The following is a 21,946-nucleotide window of genomic DNA, read 5'->3' on the forward strand; positions in this document are numbered from 1 at the left end:
GCCACATAACAGAGAAAAATATGACTATTGTGTGCACAAACACAACTCAGAGCAATCATTTGGTCAGACCTGCTGGAAAGGCATCTGAGCAAAATAACAAAGGTACAGACAGAAAGGTTGGAATGGTGACTGGAGGAAGGATGAAGGAGCTGTGGTCGTGTACGCAAACAGTCATGTGTCTATAACGTACCACACTAACCTCTGTCTTAAGTTTCTCCTTAGGAAGGGGTCCCACAGGAACAGAGCAGGAATTGACCTGGAGACTTCAATAGAGAAGCGGTGGTGTACCATATGAGTGCTACACATATGCAGCTCTAGGGACCACTGATGAACTCTCCTGCTGTAAGAAGTGTGCCTGGAAGATGGCTCTAGCTGCTGTTCCTCACTCTTCTATTGCTGTTCTTGTACTAAGACATGGTTCCTGATGTTTGCTCCTGTTTAGGAACTGGCTATGACAAGGGTCTATGGTTGGTCCATTCAAATCAGATATGACACTAGTTATTTGGATAATATTTGAAATATTAAAATATCATGTATTATGTATACATTTTTCATTCTTTAAGATAGAATTTTTATAATGTAAAGTCACAGGTTTTAGCTATAGATATGACGCTGAGAAAATATCAAGAACTGTGTGAAATATTCTATTGCTCACAACTAAAGGAACAAACAATGATGAGACATATTTTCCTAACCCATTAGTTTTGTAAAGCTTAAGTGACTTAATTCAGTGCTAAAAAGTATACTAGAATATGAGCAAGCATATGAAACATTTTAGTTAGATTAATTATTGAAAAATTTGGAGAATTTATTTATGCAAACTTTATTTTACTTTCTTGATGTATGTATGTGTGTATGTGCATATGTGTGTATGTGTGTGTGTGTGTATGTGTATGCACATGTGTGTGTGTGTACATATGGCAGAGGTCAGCTCTCAAAGACTTCATCCACTGCTGTACTTTTTGAGAGAGGCTCTGTCTCAACCTTTTGGTTATATACTGACAACCCAGTGAGCCCCAGGACTTGCAAATCTCCATTTTTCTCAGAACAAGTTTTATAATTTGTGTTGCTATACCTCACTTTGAGGTGGGTCTGAGGGATTTGAACTCATGTCCTCGTGCTTACACAGCAAGTACTTTATCCACTGAATCATATCTCAAGTCCATTATGCACTTTTAAAATTATTTTTCTTTTAACCCAACAATCTCATAGCTGGGAAGTTTCCATAGTTGCCTAAGTACAAAGATATAGGAATAAACAGACAAACAGAGGAACAAGCAAGCAAACAAAAAACTTGTGGTCTTTAATACTCATTGAGTGCTTAGTGAAATAGATAATTTGAAAGCCTAGCTTTCAATGTCCATTTTAGCTTCCAGGTATCATCTGCACCCAGAGCTGATCCTGTGCCACAGCGCCCCATACCCAAATAGACCAAAGAGCTGGTCTTTTAGGAGTACAGACATGCCTGTGAGCATAAGTAAGACCACCACTCCTGTTATAAAGGGACCTGCTCAGAGCCCTCAGCACACAGGAAATGAGGAGCAGCCAGGGACAGGATATGTCTGGTCTCTGTCTGCTCCCAGAACTGACCCTGTGCCACCCTGAGTTACAGAGCTGAACAAAGAATTTTCAACTGAGGAATATCAAATGGCAGAGGAACACCCATAGAAATGTTCAACATCCTTAGACATCAGGGAAATGCAAATCAAAACAACCCCGAGATTCTATTTTACACCAGTCAGAATTGCTAAGATGAAAAACTCAGGGGACAGCAGATGCTGGCGAGGATGTGGAGAAAGACAAACACTCCTCCGTTGTTGGTGGGACTGCAAGTTGATACAGCCACTCTGGAAATCAGTTTGCAGTTCCTCAGAAAATGGCACATAGGGTCCAGCTATACCACTCGTGGACATATATACAGAAGATGCTCCAACATTTAATAAGGACACGTTCTCTATTATGTTCATAGCAGTCATATCTATAGTAGTCAGAAACTGGAAACAGCCCAGATGTCCCTCAATAGAAGAATGAATACAGAAAATGTGGTACATTTACACAATGGAATACTGCTTAGCCATTAAAAACAATGACTTTCTGAAATTCTCAGGCAAATAGATTTAACTTGAAAATATCATCCTGAATGAGGTAACTCAGTCACAAAAGAACACACATGGTATGTTGTAGCTGCCTGCGGCCACATGTGAACTGGAGACCTGGAAGAGAATTCTGGGGATAAATGGGAAGGCGACGAAAGAGAATTGAGTCAAGACGACAGTTTGCCGATCAAGACTAACTTTACTATTATTTAGCCAATATATATAGTCTTTTAGAAAACAACCCTGCCCCGCCCCCCAATGGCCGCAAATTCCTTGGTTCTTCTTCTCAGTGGGATGCCTGCTTCCAGTCACACAGGTCTCTGCTGGTCTCCAGGTGAGACTGCCCTGAGGCAGCCTTGGTTGTCAAGGTGAAAGTGGCTGTATTGTTCTCAACAGAACAAGGGCCAGAGATAACACCAGCGGAAGGGTGGAGGCTGCCAGCCAGGAATGTCGCAGCTTGAATAGGCTGGGTAACACCAGCGGAAGGGTGGGAGCTGAGAAGTCCAGCTCAATGCTGTGGGGGAAGGGACAGTATGTATTCACTGATGAGTGGATACTACTCCAAATGTTTGTAATACTGAAGATTCAATTCACAGACTCAATAAAGCCCAAGAAGAAGAAAGACCAAAGTGTAGATGCTTCATTGCTTCTTAGAAGGGGGAACAAAATACTCACAGGGGGAAATATGGTGACAAATGTGGAGAAGAGACTGAAGGAATGGCCAGCAAGAGACTGTCCCACCTGGGGATCCATCCCATAAGCAGTTACCAAAGCCAGACACTAAGTAAATGCCAAGAAGTTCTCACAGACAAGAGCCTGATATGGCTGTCTCCTGAGAGGCTCTGCCAAGACCTGGCAAATAAGGAGGAGGATGCTTGCAGCCAACCATTGGACTCAGTGTGGGGTCCCCGATGGAGGAGTTGGAGAAGGGACCGAAAGAGCTGAGGGGGTTTGCAGCCCCATGAGGGGAGCACAGTGACAACAGGCCGTATGTATCGCAGGAGCTCATGGCGACTGGTCCACCAACCAAGGAGTACACATTCAGGGACCCATGTTTCTGGCCACATATGTGGCAGAGGATGATCTTGTCGGCCATCAGTAGGAGGAGCAGCTCTTGGGCCTGAGGGTGTTCAATTCCCCAGTGTAGGGGAATACCAGAGCAGGAAGATGGGAGTGGGTAGGTGGGTGAATGGTGGGGGCCTCATAGAGGCAGGGGTGGAGGGATGGGGGGTTTCTGAAGGGGAGACAAAAAGGGGGAAAACATTTGAAATGTAAATAAAGAAAATATTTAATTTTTTATGAAAGTCCATTTTAACACCCAGCTTTTCCATCTGGACTTTAAAACACCCTTCTGGATATTACAGAGAGCTCAAGTGTTAGCGACAGTTTTTAAAACATGAATACCATCTAAAGAGTTATGCCATTTTGAAGTGTGCTTTCTCTCTTTTTTGTTTTCTCACTAAAAGTCAATAAAGAGTAAGAACTTCATAAAGCATGCTTTTGCAAAGGGTGTCCCTGGATAATGGAGTGAGTTGACATTTTTTATTATGTGCTGCATCTAGATCCCACTTGACAATATGGTATTTAGACTCATACATGTGTGTTGAGATATCTTTGTCAGCAAAAATAAATAGCATAAAATGCTTAGGGAAGTAAAGTAGCAATTTGCATGAGGAAAAAATGATAAAGAATGATTTTGTGTCTTTTAAGCTAATGTGCTTACAAAATCAAGATTCTCAGGCTTTAAACTAAACATATAAAATAACGACATTGAAAAAATTGTACTATCGTTTTGTTTGCCTACACAATAGAGCTCTCTAGGAAATTATCCCTAGCTCCCACTTTTATATTACAAATCAGATAATTTAATCAAATTACTTAATTTCCTTCCCTTTGGCAATGAGCAAAGAGACACCTTGTTGGTGATGTTATTCTTATATCAGTCAGGGGCTGAGCAGATGGTGATTCTTTGTTCATCCTAGCTGGATGCCTGGCTTGGTGGCTTGGTGGCTAAACTCTTTTATGCCCAGGACACATAAAAGTAAAATCCAATAAAACCAGGTCCAGGCATCTAAGCACAGAAGGAGAAAGAGAGTTGTGGACTGCCATGCCATCCACAGATATGTCCTCCAGTGCTCAGAACAGGTAGGCCATACAGTCAGGACGGGGGATGTCATCCAGGGGTCTGCCGGCCATGTGGCTAGCTTGCAGGGTGAGTCATCACAATGGTCAAGTATGTGGTGGTCAAATGGGGAAGAAAGAGAAGGTGAGTGGCTTGAACACTATGAAGAGAGATTTAACTGGAGACTGGAGTGCGGAGAGGAGGAGCATGTTGTGAGTGGCCAGCCCTGCCACCTTTGGCCACGGTGAGGTCCCAGTCCGAGTTGATAGAGCCATGTCTGAGTCACTATTTAGCAGCAGTGTTTGGTGTCAATGTCTGTGGATGTCAATGTCTTAGTTAGGGTTTTACTGTTGTCAACAGACACCATGATAAAAGCAATTCTTATAAGGGCAACATTTAATTGGGGCTGACTTACAGCTTCAGAGGTTCAGTCCATTATCATCATGGTGGAAACACAGCAGCATTCAGGCAGGTGTGGTATAGAAGGAGCTGAGAGTTCTACATCTTCATCTGAAGGTGGTTAACAGAATACTGGCTTTCAGGAAGCTAGGATGAGGGTCTTAAAGCCCATGCCCACAGTGACACATCTACTTCAACAGGGCCACACCTTCTAATAGTATCATTCCCTGGGCTGACCATATACAAATCACCAGAGAAAGGTACTATTAGAGAACATGGGGATATTCCTGGTTGGAGCAGCCACCAGGGACCACGTCAATATTCAGGAGAACATAACCAGCTCCTCCCCTCAACAGATGCAGTGCTCTGGAAAGCTGGCCTCATCTCTCATGAGGGTAGCACTCAAGAAAGATGGCACTATGCCTCACCGAGGTAGCACAGTGGAGCTGGCCCTTGTGGGAGTATGAGTGTAGAAGAGCTGACAATGTCACTCACCTGCTACGGGGTGGGACACAGAGTTGACAGCACCCACTTCTGCCCTTTGTCACCTGTGGCAGTGGGGGAAGCTGCCTACAGGGACATGAGCTTGGGAAAGCTAGGCCTGCCTCTTATCAGCTGCAGCACTTGAGACTGAAGACCCTGCGCAATGTCTGGATAGATGTGGGACTGTGAAAGGTTGCCTGGTTCCCGGTTGAGCTAAGGCTTGAAACCCCAGAGACCATGAAGGGACAGTAGGCATTTGGCCTGTTCCTGGGCACCAGGTCCCTGTCACTAGCCGCAGCCCCTCATAGATTTGTGTCCCTCAGTTACATATAGGCAATGCCCCAAGACCCTCTACTTGTAGAGGATGTGACCTGTGTTCACATAGGCTCAAGACACATCTTCATTTTAATGAAGTACCTAAAGGCCTGGAGGACTTAAGACAATAACTCTCCTTCGCAGACACTCCTCCCTGCAAAAGGTATTTCATCTCAGGCCGACCCTGAGAAGTGGGGTATGATTTTACTCATCCACTTGCTGCCATGACAATAAATATCTTAAAACCATGGACTCCCTCATTTCATAGGGATCTGCCATGGGGAACCTCGGAGAAGCCCATCACCTATAGAGCTGCTATTTTCTGCAGAAGATCTTTCTGCACTCCATGACCAAGCCCAGGAGGGCTGCCCACCGAGCCAAGTACCTTCCCCTCAGGACCAGCGGGAGCTACCGTTTTCCCCCATTCCCGGGCTAGAACCAGCCTGCAGGTTCCCACTCCATTCACAGCTCTTCTGTGGTTTCCAGCCTAGATGCCTAAGAGCCTGACAACCAGATGGCCCTGGTCTCGTTGCAGGCCCGGGGACCCCTGAGTCAGCTCTGGCTGCCCTGTACCTCAGACTGTACTTCCCCAACCTCGGAGCTGTGTCCCAGGGCTTCCCTACGGCTCAGTGTAAGTGTGGTCAAACTTCCCCTGAGCAGCCTAGCCCTGTCGGGGAGCAGATGCGATACCCATAACCCTACAGATGGTACTGCAGAGCCGACCCTGGTGGCAGGAGCTCATGTGAGCCAGTCCCAAGGACAGAGCTTCATCTACCATGAGGTGACATGAGTGGAGGGGTGATGCCCCTCCTTTGCACATCATCACATATGCCTGTCAGGAGAACCGGCCCTGGGGTTCTGAAAGTGGGTGAGCTGGCCCTCCCCCTCCCCTATTGCAGTGCTCAGGAGGAAGAGTGGGCCATGCACCTTGCTTGTGGAGCTGACTCTGAGGGTGAAGGCACTAGTGAGCCAGCCCCGAGAGGATTGGAGGCAGAGAGCTGGCTCACTCGGTCTCTCTCAACCTGCAGCACTTGGGAGATTGGGCCCTGAACCTTGACTGGGCAGCACAGTAGATCTGGCTCTGAAGCTGTGTGGGTGTGGATGCGCTGGCCTCAGGAGCATGAGATCAGGAGTGCAGAGGCAGGCTGACCAGCTCAGCTACCACTCAAGTCCAAACCCAGGCCTCTGAACCAGCCCATCCCAAAATGTTATCATCTGCAAAATGGCTGGGACACGTGAAAGGGCCAGTTCTGCTCTTCCAAAACTGCAGGTCCTCCGTGACATAGACTAACGACAAGATAACAGAGAGGAATACAAATGAAGATTTTAATATTGACGGTGTCACAGAAACCTGAGATCTAAAAACGGACCAAGGACTCATTGCAATGAACATTTGCAAGTGAAGATGTGTGGACAGAGGAATATACTCTGAGACACACTGTGACATAATACAGTTTCCATGATGACATGTTTTCTATGCTTTTTGTTGTTGTTTGTTGGTTTGTGTGGTTTTTTGGGGGGTATGCAGGTGAAGGTCAGATATGAGGGGATGGGAGACAAAGGGACTGAGGTATTATATGAAACACAAGGAATCAATAAAAAAATTAAAAACCTATAATTTGAAGGAGTATTCTAACTAAAATTTTAAAATACTAAAAAAACCTTTGTGCTTATTTTATAATATGAATAAATTCAGCCTTTTGATTTGGGTTTTACAAAAAAGGTTTATTTTATTTTCTTCAATTATGAAATGCAATTCAAAAGTAAAAACAAAATTAAAAAGTGAAGACCACAGCAAGTAGAAAATATACCAAAATTCCTTCTAGAATATATAAAAGCTATCAAATGAAATAAACATCCTCTAAATGCTTTTGTTTTGTATGAAGTTTACATCCCTGAGAAAGTTAGAACTGGATCCTACTTAGTTATAGTTCACAATTTCCAGGACATATTTTTCCTTAATAGAAACAGAAAAAAAATGGTTTGTAGCAGTCCTATCTTGTAGCTCCAAAAAAATCAATCAGATTGAATATCTGTTATAATATACTACAGATATTAATTTATTTCCAAAATAACTTTCCACTCTCCTCTATTTTAACTGACACTCATTGATTACCCAAGCAACTCAGATCATTCATACTCACCTCGTCCCATGTCTGACCTGGTCGGCAAACTATCTAAGGGATGAGGACACTGACCCCTATGACCTCAGGCTCATCCATTATTTAGAATGAAAAAGCTGTTCTCTTAGGAGAGTCTCCTCTTAACATCTAGTGATTGCTGACTGCTGTGTAGAAAGCCACCTTTCCATTGTGCTTGCACTGCCATTCCCTCTAATGCCAGTGCTGCCTTTCCTTGTCTTGTTGAGGAGCTCCAGCTGAAGGGGAAGGGAGTTAAGTAAGGATGTTCTCATACCATGGTCATACAAAGCAGACTTCCCGCAAATCCGCCAGTGGTAAAGCTCCCAAGAAAGAACTGGCTGCAAAAGCTGCTCGTAAAAGTGTGCCCCCCACTGGACGGGCGAAGAAACCTCATCTTTACAGGCCTGGTACTGGGGCGCTCTGTGAAATCAGATGCTATCAGAAGTCCACTGAACTTCTGATTCACAAGCTCCCCCTCCAGCGAGTGGTGCAAGATATTGCTCAGGTCTTCAAAACAGATCTGCGATTCCAGAGTTCAGGGGGCAAGTGAGGTCTATCAAGTTGGTCTTTTTAAAGATCCCATCCTGTGTTACCCATGACAAATGTGTAACAATTATACCAAAAGATATCCAGCTAGCATGTCGCATACGTGGGTAGCATGCTCAGGAGTCCACTATGAGGAGAAACATTCCATTCTCAAAAACAATTTTTCTCCTCTTCTTCTTGTTATCAGTAGTTCTGAATGATAGATTATTGTTTTGATGGAGTCAAAACGTACCTAAGTATGTGATTGTAAGTAGAAAAATAGAGGACAGAATCAGGTATTGGCAGCTTGTCCACTTTTATTTGTGTGTGAATTTTTAATATAAATGCGAGCTATAAAGCATTAATGCAAGAAAAATCATTCAGTGAACATATTTCAACACGTTAACATGTATATTTATAATTTAAGAATTATAAATAAACCTTTTAAAATTTTTTGGACAATGCCAGAATTTTTTTTTTGATATTTTTTAAATTTACATTTCAAATGCTATTCCCTTTGCCAGTTGCTCCCCCCAAAACCCCCTATCTCATCCTCCTTCCCACTGATTCTATGAAGGTGTCCCCCCACCTACCCACCCATTCCTGCCTCTCCACCCTGGCATTCCCCTATACTGGGGCATTAAACATTCCCTGGAACAAGGGCCTCTCCTCCCATTGATGTCCAACAAGGCCATCCTCTGCTACATATTTGGGTGGAGTCATGGGTCCCTCCATGTGTCTTTTTGGTTGATAGTTTAGTCTCTGGGAGCTCTGGAGTGGGGGTCTGGTTGGTTGATATTGTTGTTCTTCCTATGAGATTGAAAATCCTTTAGCTCCTCCAGGCCTTTCTCCAACTCCTCCACTGGGGGCCCTGTGCTCAGTTCAGTGGTTGGCTGCAAGCATCCACCCCTGTATTTGTCAGGCACTGGCAGAGCCTCTCAGAGACAGCTATATAAGGTTTCTATAAGCAAGCACTTCTTGGCATCCACAATAGTGTCTGGGTTGGGTGACTTTATATGGGATGGATCCCAAGGTGGAGCAGTCTCTGGATGACCTTTCCTTCAGTCTCTGCTCCATACTTTGTCTCTGTATTTCCTCCTGTGAATATTTTGTTCCCCCTTCTAAGAAGCACTGAAGCATCCACACTTTGGCCTTTTTCTTCTTGAGCTTCACGTGGTCTGTGAGTTGTATCCTAGATATTCCGAGTTTTTGGGCTAATAGCCACTTATCAGTGAGTGAAAACCATGTGGGTTGTTCTGTAATTGGGTTACCTCACTCACACTGATATTCTTTAGTTCCATTTATTTGCTTAAGAATTTCATAAAGTCAATTTTAATAGCTGAGTAGTATTCCACTGTGAAAATGTATCAAATTTTCTGTATCCATTCATCTGTTGAAGGGCATCTGGGTTCTTACCAGCCGCTGGCTATTATAAATATGACTGCTATGAACATAGTGGAGCACATGTCCTTATTACATGTTTGAGCATTTTCTGGGTATATAGCTGGGTCCTCAGGTAGTACCATATCCAATCTTCTGAGGAAATTCCAGACTGATTTCTAGTGGTTGTACCAGCTTTCAGTTCCACCAATAACAGAGGAGTGATCCTCTTTCTCCACACCCTTGCCAGCACCTGCTGTCACCTGAGTTTTTGATCTTAGCCATTCTGACTCACGGTGTGAGGTAGTATCTCAGGATTTTTTGATTTGCATTTCCCTGATGTCTAAGGATGCTGAACATTTTTTTAGGTGCTTCTCAGCCATTCGATATTCCTCAGGTGAAAATTCTTTGTTTAGCTCTGTACCCCATTTTTAATAGGGTTATTTGACTCTCTGGAGTCTAACTTCTTGAGTTCTTTGTATGTATTGGATATTAGCCCACTGTCGGATGTAGGGTTGATAAAGATCTCTTCCCAATTTGTTGGTTGCCGTTTTTTGTCCTATTTACAGTGTCCTTTGCCTTACAGAAGCTTTGCAATTTTATGAGGTGCCATTTGTCTATTATAGATCTTAGAACATAAGCCATTGATGTTCTGTTCAGGAACTAATTTTCTGTACCCATGTGTTCGAGGATCTTCCCAACTTTCTCTTCTGTTAGATTCAGTGTATCTGGTTTTATGTGAAGGTCCTTGACCCACTTGTACTTGAACTTTGTATAAAGAAATAAGAATGGAACAGTGTGCATTCTTCTACATGCTGACTGCCAGTTGAACGAACACCAGTTTTTGAAAATGATGTCTTTTTCCCCACTGGATGGTTTTAGCTACTTTGTCAAGTGACCATATGTGTGTGGGTTCATTTCTGGGTCTTTAATTCTATTCTATTGGTCTATGTGCCTTTCACTGTAGCAATACCATGCAGTTTTTATCATGACTGCTCTTTAGTACAGGTTGAGGTCAGGGATGCTGATTCCCCCAAAAGTTCTTTTATTGTTCAAAAAAGTTTCCGCTATCCTAGTTTTTTTGTTATTCAAAGTGAATTTGCAAATTGCTCCAACTCTATGAAGAACTAAGTGGGAATTTTGATGTAGATTGCATAGAATCTGTGGATTGCTTTTGGATTTTACTACATCAATCTTACTATATTAATTTTACTATATTAATTTTACTTTATTAATTTTACTATATTAATCTTAATTTTACTATATTAATCTGCCAATCCATGAGCATGGGTGGGTCTTTCCATTTTATGAAATCTTCAGTTTCTTTCTTCAGAGACTGGAAGTTCTTGTTATGCAGATCTTTCTCTTGCTTGGATACAGTCACACCAACATATTTAATATTATTTGTGACTATCATGAAGGATTTCATTTCTCTTATTTTATTCTCAGCCTGTTTATCCTTTGAGTAGAGGAAGGCTACTGATTGGCGTGAGGTAATTTTATATCTTGGCAAATTACTGAGTAGTTTATCAGTTGTATTAGTACTCTGGTGGAATTTCATCATCTGCAAATGGTGATATTTTGACTTCTTCATTTCCAATTTCTATCCCTTTCACCTTCTTTTGTTGTCTAACTACTTGGGTGAGGTCTTCAAGCACTATCTTGTATAGAAAGGAAGTGAGTGGGCAGCCTTGTCTAGTTTTTCAGTGGTATTTCTTCAAGTTTCTATCCATTTAGTTTGATGTTGGGTACTTGTTTACTGTATTTTGCTTTTACTATGTTTAGATATGGGCCTTGAATTCCTGATCTTTCCAAGGCTTTTACCATGAAGGTACCATGAAGGAGTGTTGAATTTTGTCAAATGCTTTTTCAGCGTCTAATGAAATGATCATGTCTTTTTTGAATTTGAGTTTCTTTATATAGTGGATTATGTTGTTAGCTTTCTGTATACTGAACCATACCTGCATCCCTGGATGAAGCCTACTTAATCATGATGGATGATTGTTTTGAGATGTTCTTGGATGCAGTTTGCTAGAATTTTATTGAGTATTATTGCATAGATATTTATAAGGGAAATTGAAGTTCTCTTTCTTTGTTGGGCCTTTGTGTGGTTTAGGTGTAAGCATAATTGTGACTTCATAGACCAAATTGGGCATTGTGCTCTCCATTTCTATTTTGTGGAATAGTTTGAAGAGTATTGATATTAGATCCTCCTAGAAGGTCTGATAGAATTGTGCACTAAACCTGTCTGATCCTGGGCTTTTATTGGTTGGAGGACTTTTAATGATGCTTCTATTTCTTTAGGAGTTATGGGACTGTTTATATGATTTATGTGATCCTGATTAACTTTGCTCTTTGGATCTGTCTAGAAAATTTTCCATTTCATCCACTTTTCCCAGTTTTGTTGAGTATAGCCTTTCAGAGTAGAATCTGATGATTTTTTGAATTTCCTCTATTTCCATTATTATGTTTCCCTTTTCATTTTTAATTTTATTAATTTTGATACTGTCTCTGAGCCCTCTGGTTAGTTTGGCTAAGGATTTATCTATCTTGTTGGTCTTCTCAAAGAACCAGCTCCTTGTTTTGTTGATTCTTTGTATAGTTCTTTTTGTTTCTATTTGGTTGATTTCAGACCTTCTTTTTATTATTTCCTCCCATCTAATCTTGGGTGGATTTGCTTCTTTTTGTTCTAGAGGTTTCAGGTATTCTGTCAAGCTGCTAGTGTATGCTCTCACCAGTTTCTTTTAGGAAGCACTCAGAGCTATGAGTTTTCCTCTTAGCACAGCTTTCATTGTGTCCCATAATTCGGATATGTTGTGCCTTCATTTTCATTGAATTCTAAAAACTCTTTAATTACTTTCTTATTTTTTCCTTGACAAAGCTATCATTGAGTAGATCATTGTTCAGCTTTCATATGTATGTGGGGTTTCTGTTGTTTTTGTTGTTATTGAATACCAGCCTTAGTCTTTGGTGATCTGATGAAGGCATGGGATTATTCAATCATCTTGTATCTGTTGAGTCCTGTCTTGTGACCAATTTTATGGTTAATTTTGTAGAAGATACAATGAGGTGCTAAGAAGAAGGTATATTCTTTTGTTGTTTTAGGAGGAAATGTTCTATAGTTATCTGTTAAACCCATTTGGTTCATAACTTCTGTTTGTTTCATTGTATCTCTGTTTAGATTCTGTTTCCATGATTATTCCATTACTAAGACTGGGGTGTTGAAATATCCCACTATTATTGTGTGTTGCAATGTGTCCTTTGAGATTTAGTAAAAAGCTTCTTTTATGAATGTGGTTACCCTTGCATTTGAAGAATAGATGTTCAGAATTGAGAGTTCATCTTGTTAGATTTTTCTTTTTGTGAGTATGAAATTTCCTTCTGTGTCTTTTTTGATAACTTTTGGTTGAAAGTTGATTTTATTTATAATTAGAATGGCTACTCCAGCTTGTTTCTTGGGACCATTGCTTGGAAAATGTTTTTCCAGTCTCTCACTCTAAGGTAGTGTCTGTCTTTGTCACTTATGTGCATTTTTCTGTATGCAGCAAAATGCTGGGTCCTGTGTATGTATCCAGTTTGTTAGTCTATGTCTTTTTTATCGAGGAATTGAGTCCATTGATGTTAAGAGATATTAAGGAAAGTGATTGTTGCTTCGTGTTATTTTTGTTGTTACAAGTGGAATTTTATTTGTGTGGCTATCTTCTTTTGAGTTTGTTGAAAGATTACTTTCTTGCTTTTTCTAGGATGAAGTTCCCCTCCTTGTATTGGTGTTTTCCATCTATTATCCTTTCTAGAGGCTGGATTTGTAGAAAGATATTTTGTAAATTTGTTTCATCATGGAATATCTTGCTCTTTCTGTCTATGGTAATTGAGAGTTTTGCTGGGTATAGCCTGGCTGGCATTTGAGTTATCTTAGGGTTTGTATGACATCAGCCCAGGATCTTCTGGCTTTTATAGTCTCTGTTGAGTAGTCCTGTGTAATTCTGATATGTCTGCATTTAAGTATTACTTGACCTTTTCCTCTTACTGCTTTTAATATTCTTTCTTTTATATGCATTTGGTGTTTTGACTATTATGTGACAGGAAGAATTTCTTTTCTGGTTCAATTTATTTGGAGTTCTGTATGCTTCTGGTATGTTCATGGGCCTCTCTTTCTTCAGGTTATGTAAGTTTTCTTCTATAATTTTTTTTGCAGATATTTAGATACTTTAAGTTGGAAATCTTCACTCTCTTCTATACCTATTATCCTTAGGTTCCTCTTCATTGTGTCCTCTATTTCCTGGATATTTTGGGTTAGGAGATTTTTGCATTTTGCATTTTTTTATTGTTGTGTCAATGTTTTCTATGGTATCTTCTGCACCTGAGATTCTTTCTTCTATCTCTTGTATTCTGTTGGTGATGCTTTCATCTACGACTCTGATCTCTTTCTTAGTTTTTTTTTATCTTCAGTATTGTCTCCCTTTGTGATTTCTTTATTGTTTCATTTTTAGGTTCTGGAAGGTTTTGGCCAATTCCTTTACCTCTTTGGTTGTGCTTTCCTCTAATTCTTTAAGAGCTTTTTTGCTTTCTCGTTAAGTGCTTCTACCCATTTACCTGTGTTCTCTTGTATTTCTTTAAGGGAGTTATTTATGTTTGTCTTAAAGTCCTCTATCATCATCATGAGATGTAATTTTAAATCAGAACGTTGCTTTTCTGATGTGATAGGGTATACAGGGCTTGCTGTAGTCAGACAACTGTGCTTTGATGATGCCATGTAGCCTTGATTTCTATTGCTTATGTTCTTGTGCTTGCTTTTTGCCATCTTGTTATCTCTGGTGCTACCTGACCTTGTTGTCTCTGACTGGAGTCTGTCCCTCCTATTTTTCTGATTGTGTCAGAACTCCTCAGAGTTCAGCTATCTTTGTGATCCTGTTAATCAGGGATCCTATGATCCTGAGATTCTGGGTGTGTCAGAGCTCCTGTGAGTCAATCTGCCTCTGGGATCCTGAAATCCTGAGGTGACCAAGCTCTCGAGATCCTGAGATTGTGTTAGAGGACATGGGAGTCAAGCTTTCTCTGGGTGTTGCAGGGGTGGGTGGGAGCCAGAGCCCTGTGTTTGCTCGGTTGCAGGTGCAAGCTGGAAGGAACCTTTGCTTCTAGCTTGACAGGGTTTGTTTTTTCCTGGTTCCTGTTCCTGTGTGTGTGTGTGTGTGTGTGTGTGTGTGAATCTCATTTATACTGGGTATTGGGAAAGATGTTGTGGCCCCAGCTGTGGTCTTGAGTGTGTCAGAGCTCCAGTGTTCCTTGGTGTGTCCAATCTTCTGGAATTCAAGCTTCCTCTGTGATACTATGTTCTTGTGATCCCGTGATCCTGGGAGTTTCAGAGTGCCTGGAAGTTGGGCTCCCTCTGTGATCCTGGGTGTCTTAGAGTACTTGGGAGTCCAGCTTCCTCTTGCTTTCGTAGCACTGTGTGTGGAATCAGTGCCCAAGGTCTGCTCAGGGCACAGGCTCAGACCAGAAGCACATTTTTAATATGTAAATTTCTTATTGCTGGCAACTAAATTGTGTTTGTAGCATTTTTGTCATAGAGAAGATTTCAACTGCTCACTATACTTTTCTGAGTTGTGCTATATGCAAGTAAGTACATGTTTTTTAATGTTGTCTGTCTTTTGTGCTGTTCCTGTAAGTTTGCTATTGAAAGACATTAAACCATAGAAAAGAAATTATGATCTCTGCCAGCATATAAATATTTTAATTTTTGTCATATTGTCACTTAATAAAAATTTCAGGATGAAGAATTTAATTTTTTCCTTTTTGAAAAGCAATGACACCTTGCTAGAGGGAGTCATATCCTGACTTTTGATTAGCTGTCATTTACATTTCCTTCCTCTTTATTTTATGTATCAAAATACCTATAAAAATGCATTTCCTTCATTATAATGCTTCATTTTATTTTGTATCAGAAACAAATAAAAAACATTTTGTATCATAGAGTAGGGTTATTATTCATTTCACATCAGTAATTTTAAATCCAATAAAATGGATTCAATTTTAAAACATTTAATGCTTAGAGTTTTTGACTGGTATTTAATTTCAAGCATGGCATCAACTATAAACCCTCCTCCAGCCTTGATGAAATCTAGGATTAGACATACAGCTTGTATAACAGCTACTGAGGAGCAGCATTTTATCTTGGTGCCATGCCCAGTATGTGGCAAGTTCATGAAAATCAACATTGTTATTACTGTCGTAAAACCAATAATTTTAAGGAAGAACAACCAACAATTTAAAAATAAAAGTGAATCAACATTGAAGAGATTCCTGTTGCCAGGATTCTTGTGCATTACAATACTTTTAAAATGGCACTTTGGAACTGTAAATTATGGCAAGTTGTCTTTAGACAAAACAGTGGAACAAAAGACAATATTTCTGAGGTTATTTCCAGGTAAATTTGAATAAATTTGAATATGTTATCATTAAAGATTCTATTTATAATAAAAAAGAAAATTTTCCATCATGGACTGTACATATTGCCATTTTCTTAACTTTGCTATTTTTTTTTTTGCGACCATAAATGTATCAAGTTTTTCTTTGCATAATAGTAGTGTTCTAAGTCTTTTATTAAAAGAAACATGCAATATATTTTATGATTATGGGCAAATATTTATATGTTAATTCCATTTGAGGATCTTACACATTTTCTTTCTTTTAAAATTTTATTTCATTTATTTTTAATTAATTAATTAATTCATTCTTTTTTTTTTTGAGTATTCACTTTACAACCTACTCTCTGGCCCCCTCATAATCACCCCTCCCACATACTTCCCCCTTCCACCTCCCTTCTCTTTTGAGTAGGTGGGGATCTCTCTGGGTATCCGTCCACACTGGAATATCAACTCTGTGAAACTAGGGATATCCTCTCCCATTAAAGCCAGACAAGGCAGCCAAGTTAGAAGAACCTATTTCACAGACTTTTGGAACAGCTCCCACTCTAGTTGCTCAAGATCCACATGAAGACCAAGCTGAATATATTACATATGTAGGGAGGCCTAGGTCCCACCTGTGTATGTTCTCTGATTGGTGGTTCAGCCCTAAGGATCCACATTAGCTGACTCTGTTGGTTTTTCTGTGGAGTTATTATCCCCTTCAGGGCCCACAATACTTCCTCCTATTCTTCCATAAGAGTCCCCAAACTTCATCCAATGTTTGGCTGTGTGTATCTATATTTGTCTGAGTCAACTACTGGATGGAACCTCTCAGAGGGCAGCCATGCTAAACTCCTGTCTGCAAGTATAACAGAGTATCGTTAATAGTGACAGGGAATGTTTTTTGTCCATCAGATGGGTCTCAAGGTAGGCTGATTATTGGTTGGCTGTTCCCTCAGGCTCTGCTCTATCCCCCATGCTTACATTTCTGGTAGACAGGATAAATTTTGGGTGGAAAGTTTTGAGTGAATTGGTGTCCCTATTGCTCCACTGGAGTTCCTGCTTGACTACAGGAAATGGCCTTTTCAATTTCCATATTCCCAATGCTGTGAGTCATAGCAAAGGTTACCCTCATTGATTCTTGGCTACCCTTCCTTATTCCAGGTTTGCACCTCATCCTAACCCCATCAGTTGTAGATTTCTATTCATTCTCTGGAATCTGGCCATCTCTCTTGTCCCTCTCCACACATGATCCTGAACTACCCCCAATCCCTTCCCCAACCCCTCTCCTACCTAATTCCCTCCACCTCCCTCAAGACAGTGGTATCTATCTAAAATAATGGTCCATTTTGTTAAGATTTTCCAATTTTTAGAGTAGAGGCTTTGAAAGTAAGACAATGATTTTTTGAATTTCCTTAGTATCTCTTGTTATGTGTCCTATTTCATTTCTGATTTTGTTTATTTGGATACTGCCTCTCTGTATTTTGGTTAGTTTGACTAAGAGTTTGCCTATCTTGGTGATGTTTTCAAAGAATAGCTCTTGGTTTTGTTGATTCTTTGCATTGATTTCTTGTTTTTAATTTTGATTTCAGCCTTGATTTTGATTATTTCCTGCCTTCTAATCCTCTTTGGTGTGCTTAATTTTTCTCCTTCTCCTTCCCCCTCCCCCTCCCTTTCTGTCTCCCTCTCCTTCTCCTTCTCCTTTTCCACAGCTTTCAGGTATACTTTTAAATTGCTGGTATGAAAACTTTCTAGTTTCTTTATGGAGACACTAGTGTTATGAACTTTCCTCTTAGAACTGCTTTCATTATATCTCATAAATTTTGGTATTTCATGTTTTCATTTTCATTGAATTAAAAAAGTCTTTAATTTCCATCCTTATTTCTTCCCTGACTCTGAGATCACTGAATAGAGAGTTGTTCAATTTCATTGAGTGTGTAGGCTTTCCAGGGTCTCTATTGTTAAAGATGAGCTTTAGTCCATGGTGGTCTGATGAAATATAAGACGTTACTTCAATTTTCTTGTATTTGTTGAGGTTTGTTTTGTGACTGACTATATGGTCAAGTTTGGAGAAGGATACAAGAGGTGCTGAGAAGGTATATTCTTTTGTATTTGGGTGAAATATTCTATAGATGCCTGTTAGGTCCATTTGATTCTTAATGTCTGTTAGTTTTTAAATTTTTCTGTTTTGTTTTTATTTGGATGACCTGTCAATTGGTGAGAGTGGGGTGTTAAAATCTCACACTATTAATGTGTGGAATTCAATGTGCAATTTAAACTTTAGCAATGTTTCTTTTCTTTATTTCTTTTATTTCTTTACATTCTAGCCATTGTCCCCAACTCCCTGTTCCCTCCCACAGTTCCTCATTTCATTCTTCCTCCCACTTTCCTCTGAAAGTGTTCTCTCCCCTAACCAGGCCTCCCTCTTTCCTGGGGACTGAGTCTCTCAAGGATTAAGTGCATCTTCTCCACTGAGGCCAGACCAGGCATTCCTCTGGTATATATGTGTCAGAAGCCTTGAATTATCCTGTGTAGGCTGCCTGGTTGGTGTCTCAGTCTCTGGGTGCTCTCTTGGTTCCAGGTTAGTTGAGATAGCTGGTCTTTCTATATGGTCACCCTCCCCTTCATCTTCTTCAATCCTTTCCATAACTCAACCCTAGGAGGCTCTGACTTAAGTCCAGAGTTAAAAGTTGAGTGTAGGTATCTGTGTCTGTCTCAGTCAGCAGCTGTTATGGCTTCTCAGAGGACAGCCATACCAGGCTCCTATCAGTAAACACATCATAGCATCAGTAATAGTGTCAGTCCTTGGTACCCTTTCCCATGATATGGATCCCAAGTTGGGCAAGTCATCAGACTATTTTTTCTTCAGTCTCCTCAATTTTTGTCCCTTCCATTCTTTTAGATAGGAACAGTTCTGCATTAGAAATATTGACAGTGGGTTAAGTAACCCTGTTCATCCACTTGAGGCCCTGTATATCAACTGGAGGTGGACTTTTACAGTTCCCTCTTCCCAGTGTTGGCCATTTTGGCTAAGGTCACCCCCAGAGAGTTCTAAGAGTCTTTTACCTCCTGGGTCTCAGGTACTTTCTAGAGGGTCCCCCTACTTTCCTCCCTGCCAAGGTTGCATATTTCCATTCATACTCTTGGCCCTTTAGACTTCTCTCCTGTTCTTACCCCCCATACCTCATACTTTTCCTTTCCCACTCCCCTCTCCCACCAAGGTCCCTCCCTCCCTCTGTCTGCAGCCCATGATTATTTTCTTCCCACTTCTGGGTAGAATTGAAGCAACCCCACTTAGACTTTTCTGTTTGTTATACTTCATATAGTCTGTGGGTTTTATCCTAGGTTTTCTGTACTTTTTTCTAATATGAACTTTGTTACAGACCATGGGTCTGCTGTGGAATAACCAGGATTCTTTGGTCCAGGAAGACACAGGTCCGGCAGGAATTACAAACTGACATGACCACAGAGGTGGTTTGAAATCTGAATGTATTTTTCGGGTATCTCCCAAAGTCCAGTCAAGTTAACATCTCAAATTAAACATCACATACGTCTGTAAAAGGCTAGCTAGGTTTTCTCGGGCAATACAGGGTGTTTACCCAAAGTCAAGGGCCCATGTGGCTAAACTGCTTCTTCATCTTCGTCTGGATGTTGTGTTGGCTCAGAAGCTGAAGAAGGATGATTCTAGCGCTGGCAAAAATGGCAACATTGTAGAGCTTGGGAAGCTGTCTGGCTCGTGCTGTCTTTCAAGAGTACTTCTGCCTAGTCTGTCGGTTGCATTCTTCTCTGTGCCATGCCTGGGGCCATCTTAGGCCCTCTGAGGCCCCTGGTGATCAGTTCCTTGTAGTCCCTAGCCTCAGCCCGGGGCTACCCTAAGCCCTGGGCGAGTAGCTGGATCCGCTCCAGCATCTAGCCCTTAGCTGGATGAATTAACTAACTCATTCCTCCTCTGAGTCTCTGACTAGAAAGTATCTACTGCCTTTCTGAGTAAAAGTTAACTATTGTCTCTCCTCTCTCTCTCTCTCTCTCTCTCTCTCTCTCTCTCTCTCTCTCTCTCTCTGATTCAATTCAGTCTTCCTGAGTATTAAGTATTAACTGTAAACTGAATCACACCTGGATAAGCTAAGAAAGGTTGTTTTTCTCAAGGGCTCCCTGCGTGAGTCCTGCAACACAAAAGGCCAGTTCCTCATAAACTTCCCTTGCTATTCAGGTAAGCCTGAGGTAGCCTGTCTGTAAGCAAAATCAAGAATTAAAGGCAGAACTGGATTAACTTGTGGGGGAAGGTAGTAGCTATGGGACTAGGTATCAACTCAAATGTAAATTCTTTCTACTTTGCCCAATACTCTTCTGTATGGCAGGGACCTCGTAAGATTTTTCAGATGTAAATATGCTTAGTCTGGCCTATTGTTTGGAATCCACCTGCCCTGAAAGGAAATGACTGAAAAGCAGAAAAGAACCTGTGACTAGAGTTTCTGGAATGCCTTTTCTACCATAATAACATAAGTGGTTGGAGCAAAGCAAAGCAGAATGTTTTGATATAAGATGGATTCTTACATCTCTATATTTGCTTGGTTATACCATGTCTCAGCTATAAGGAAAGAGGAGAATTTAGGAAATTGCCAAATGAGAGTTTCAGCTTTTAAGTATACAGAGAGGTCCGTTATTCCCAGGAGACATTTTTTTCTTTCACCTCTGTCTGTAAAATATCATGTTTACAGACTTCCCTGGGCCACTGCGGCAGCACTTATCATTGAATATATATTATGCACGTCCTTTCAGGTCTGGTTTATCTCATTCAGCATGATATTTTCTAGTTCCATCCATTTAACTGCAAAAATAATACTTAGATTTGGTCTTCTCATTGTGTCCTGGAGTTCCTGGATGTTTTTTTTTTTTTTCTTTTTTTTTTTTTTATTATTCGATATAATTTATTTACATTTCAAATGATTTCCCCTTTTCTAGCCCCCCCACTCCCCGAAAGTCCCGCAAGCCCCCTTCTCTTCCCCTGTCCTCCCACCCACCCCTTCCCACTTCCCCGTTCTGGTTTTGCTGAATACTGTTTCACTGAGTCTTTCCAGAACCAGGGGCCACTCCTCCTTTCTTCTTGTACCTCATTTGATGTGTGGATTATGTTTTGGGTATTCCAGTTTTCTAGGTTAATAACCACTTATTAGTGAGTGCATACCATGATTCACCTTTTGAGTCTGGGTTACCTCACTTAGTATGATATTCTCTAGCTCCATCCATTTGCCTAAGAATTTCATGAATTCATTGTTTCTAATGGCTGAATAGTACTCCATTGTGTAGATATACCACATTTTTTGCATCCACTCTTCTGTTGAGGGATACCTGGGTTCTTTCCAGCATCTGGCAATTACAAATAGGGCTGCTATGAACATAGTAGAACATGTATCCTTATTACATGGTGGGGAGTCTTCTGGGTATATGCCCAGGAGTGGTATAGCAGGATCTTCTGGAAGTAAGGTGCCCAGTTTTCGGAGGAACCGCCAGACTGATTTCCAGAGTGGTTGTACCAATTTGCAACCCCACCAGCAGTGGAGGAGTGTTCCTCTTTCTCCACACCCTCTCCAACACCTGCTGTCTCCTGAATTTTTAATCTTAGCCATTCTGACTGGTGTAAGATGAAATCTTAGGGTTGTTTTGATTTGCATTTCCCTAATGACTAATGAAGTTGAGCATTTTTTAAGATGCTTCTCCGCCATCCGAAGTTCTTCAGGTGAGAATTCTTTGTTTAACTCTGTACCCCATTTTTTAATAGGGTTGTTTGGTTTTCTGGAGTCTAACTTCTTGAGTTCTTTATATATATTGGATATTAGCCCTCTATCTGATGTAGGATTGGTGAAGATCTTTTCCCAATTTGTTGGTTGCCGATTTGTCCTCTTGATGGTGTCCTTTGCCTTACAGAAACTTTGTAATTTTATGAGGTCCCATTTGTCAATTCTTGCTCTTAGAGCATACGCTATTGGTGTTCTGTTCAGAAACTTTCTCCCTGTACCGATGTCCTCAAGGGTCTTCCCCAGTTTTTTTTCTATTAGCTTCAGAGTGTCTGGCTTTATGTGG

At 40.9% G+C, this 21,946-nt stretch overlaps 1 non-coding gene and 1 pseudogene across 1 annotated transcript; both read left to right on the top strand.

The window, feature by feature from the left end:
- The first annotated feature begins 3,984 nt into the window (after positions 1-3,984).
- LOC127668247 (small nucleolar RNA SNORA48) lies at positions 3,985-4,135 on the top strand. Its single transcript, XR_007974030.1, has one exon. It is a non-coding gene; the product is annotated as a small nucleolar RNA SNORA48 (small nucleolar RNA).
- A 3,683-nt stretch (positions 4,136-7,818) lies between these two features.
- Positions 7,819-8,213, top strand: LOC127668102 (histone H3-like; annotated as a pseudogene).
- Positions 8,214-21,946: the final 13,733 nt, after the last annotated feature.

The sequence above is a fragment of the Apodemus sylvaticus genome, chromosome 17 (assembly GCF_947179515.1).
Source record: "Apodemus sylvaticus chromosome 17, mApoSyl1.1, whole genome shotgun sequence".
Classification (NCBI taxonomy): domain Eukaryota; kingdom Metazoa; phylum Chordata; class Mammalia; order Rodentia; family Muridae; genus Apodemus; species Apodemus sylvaticus.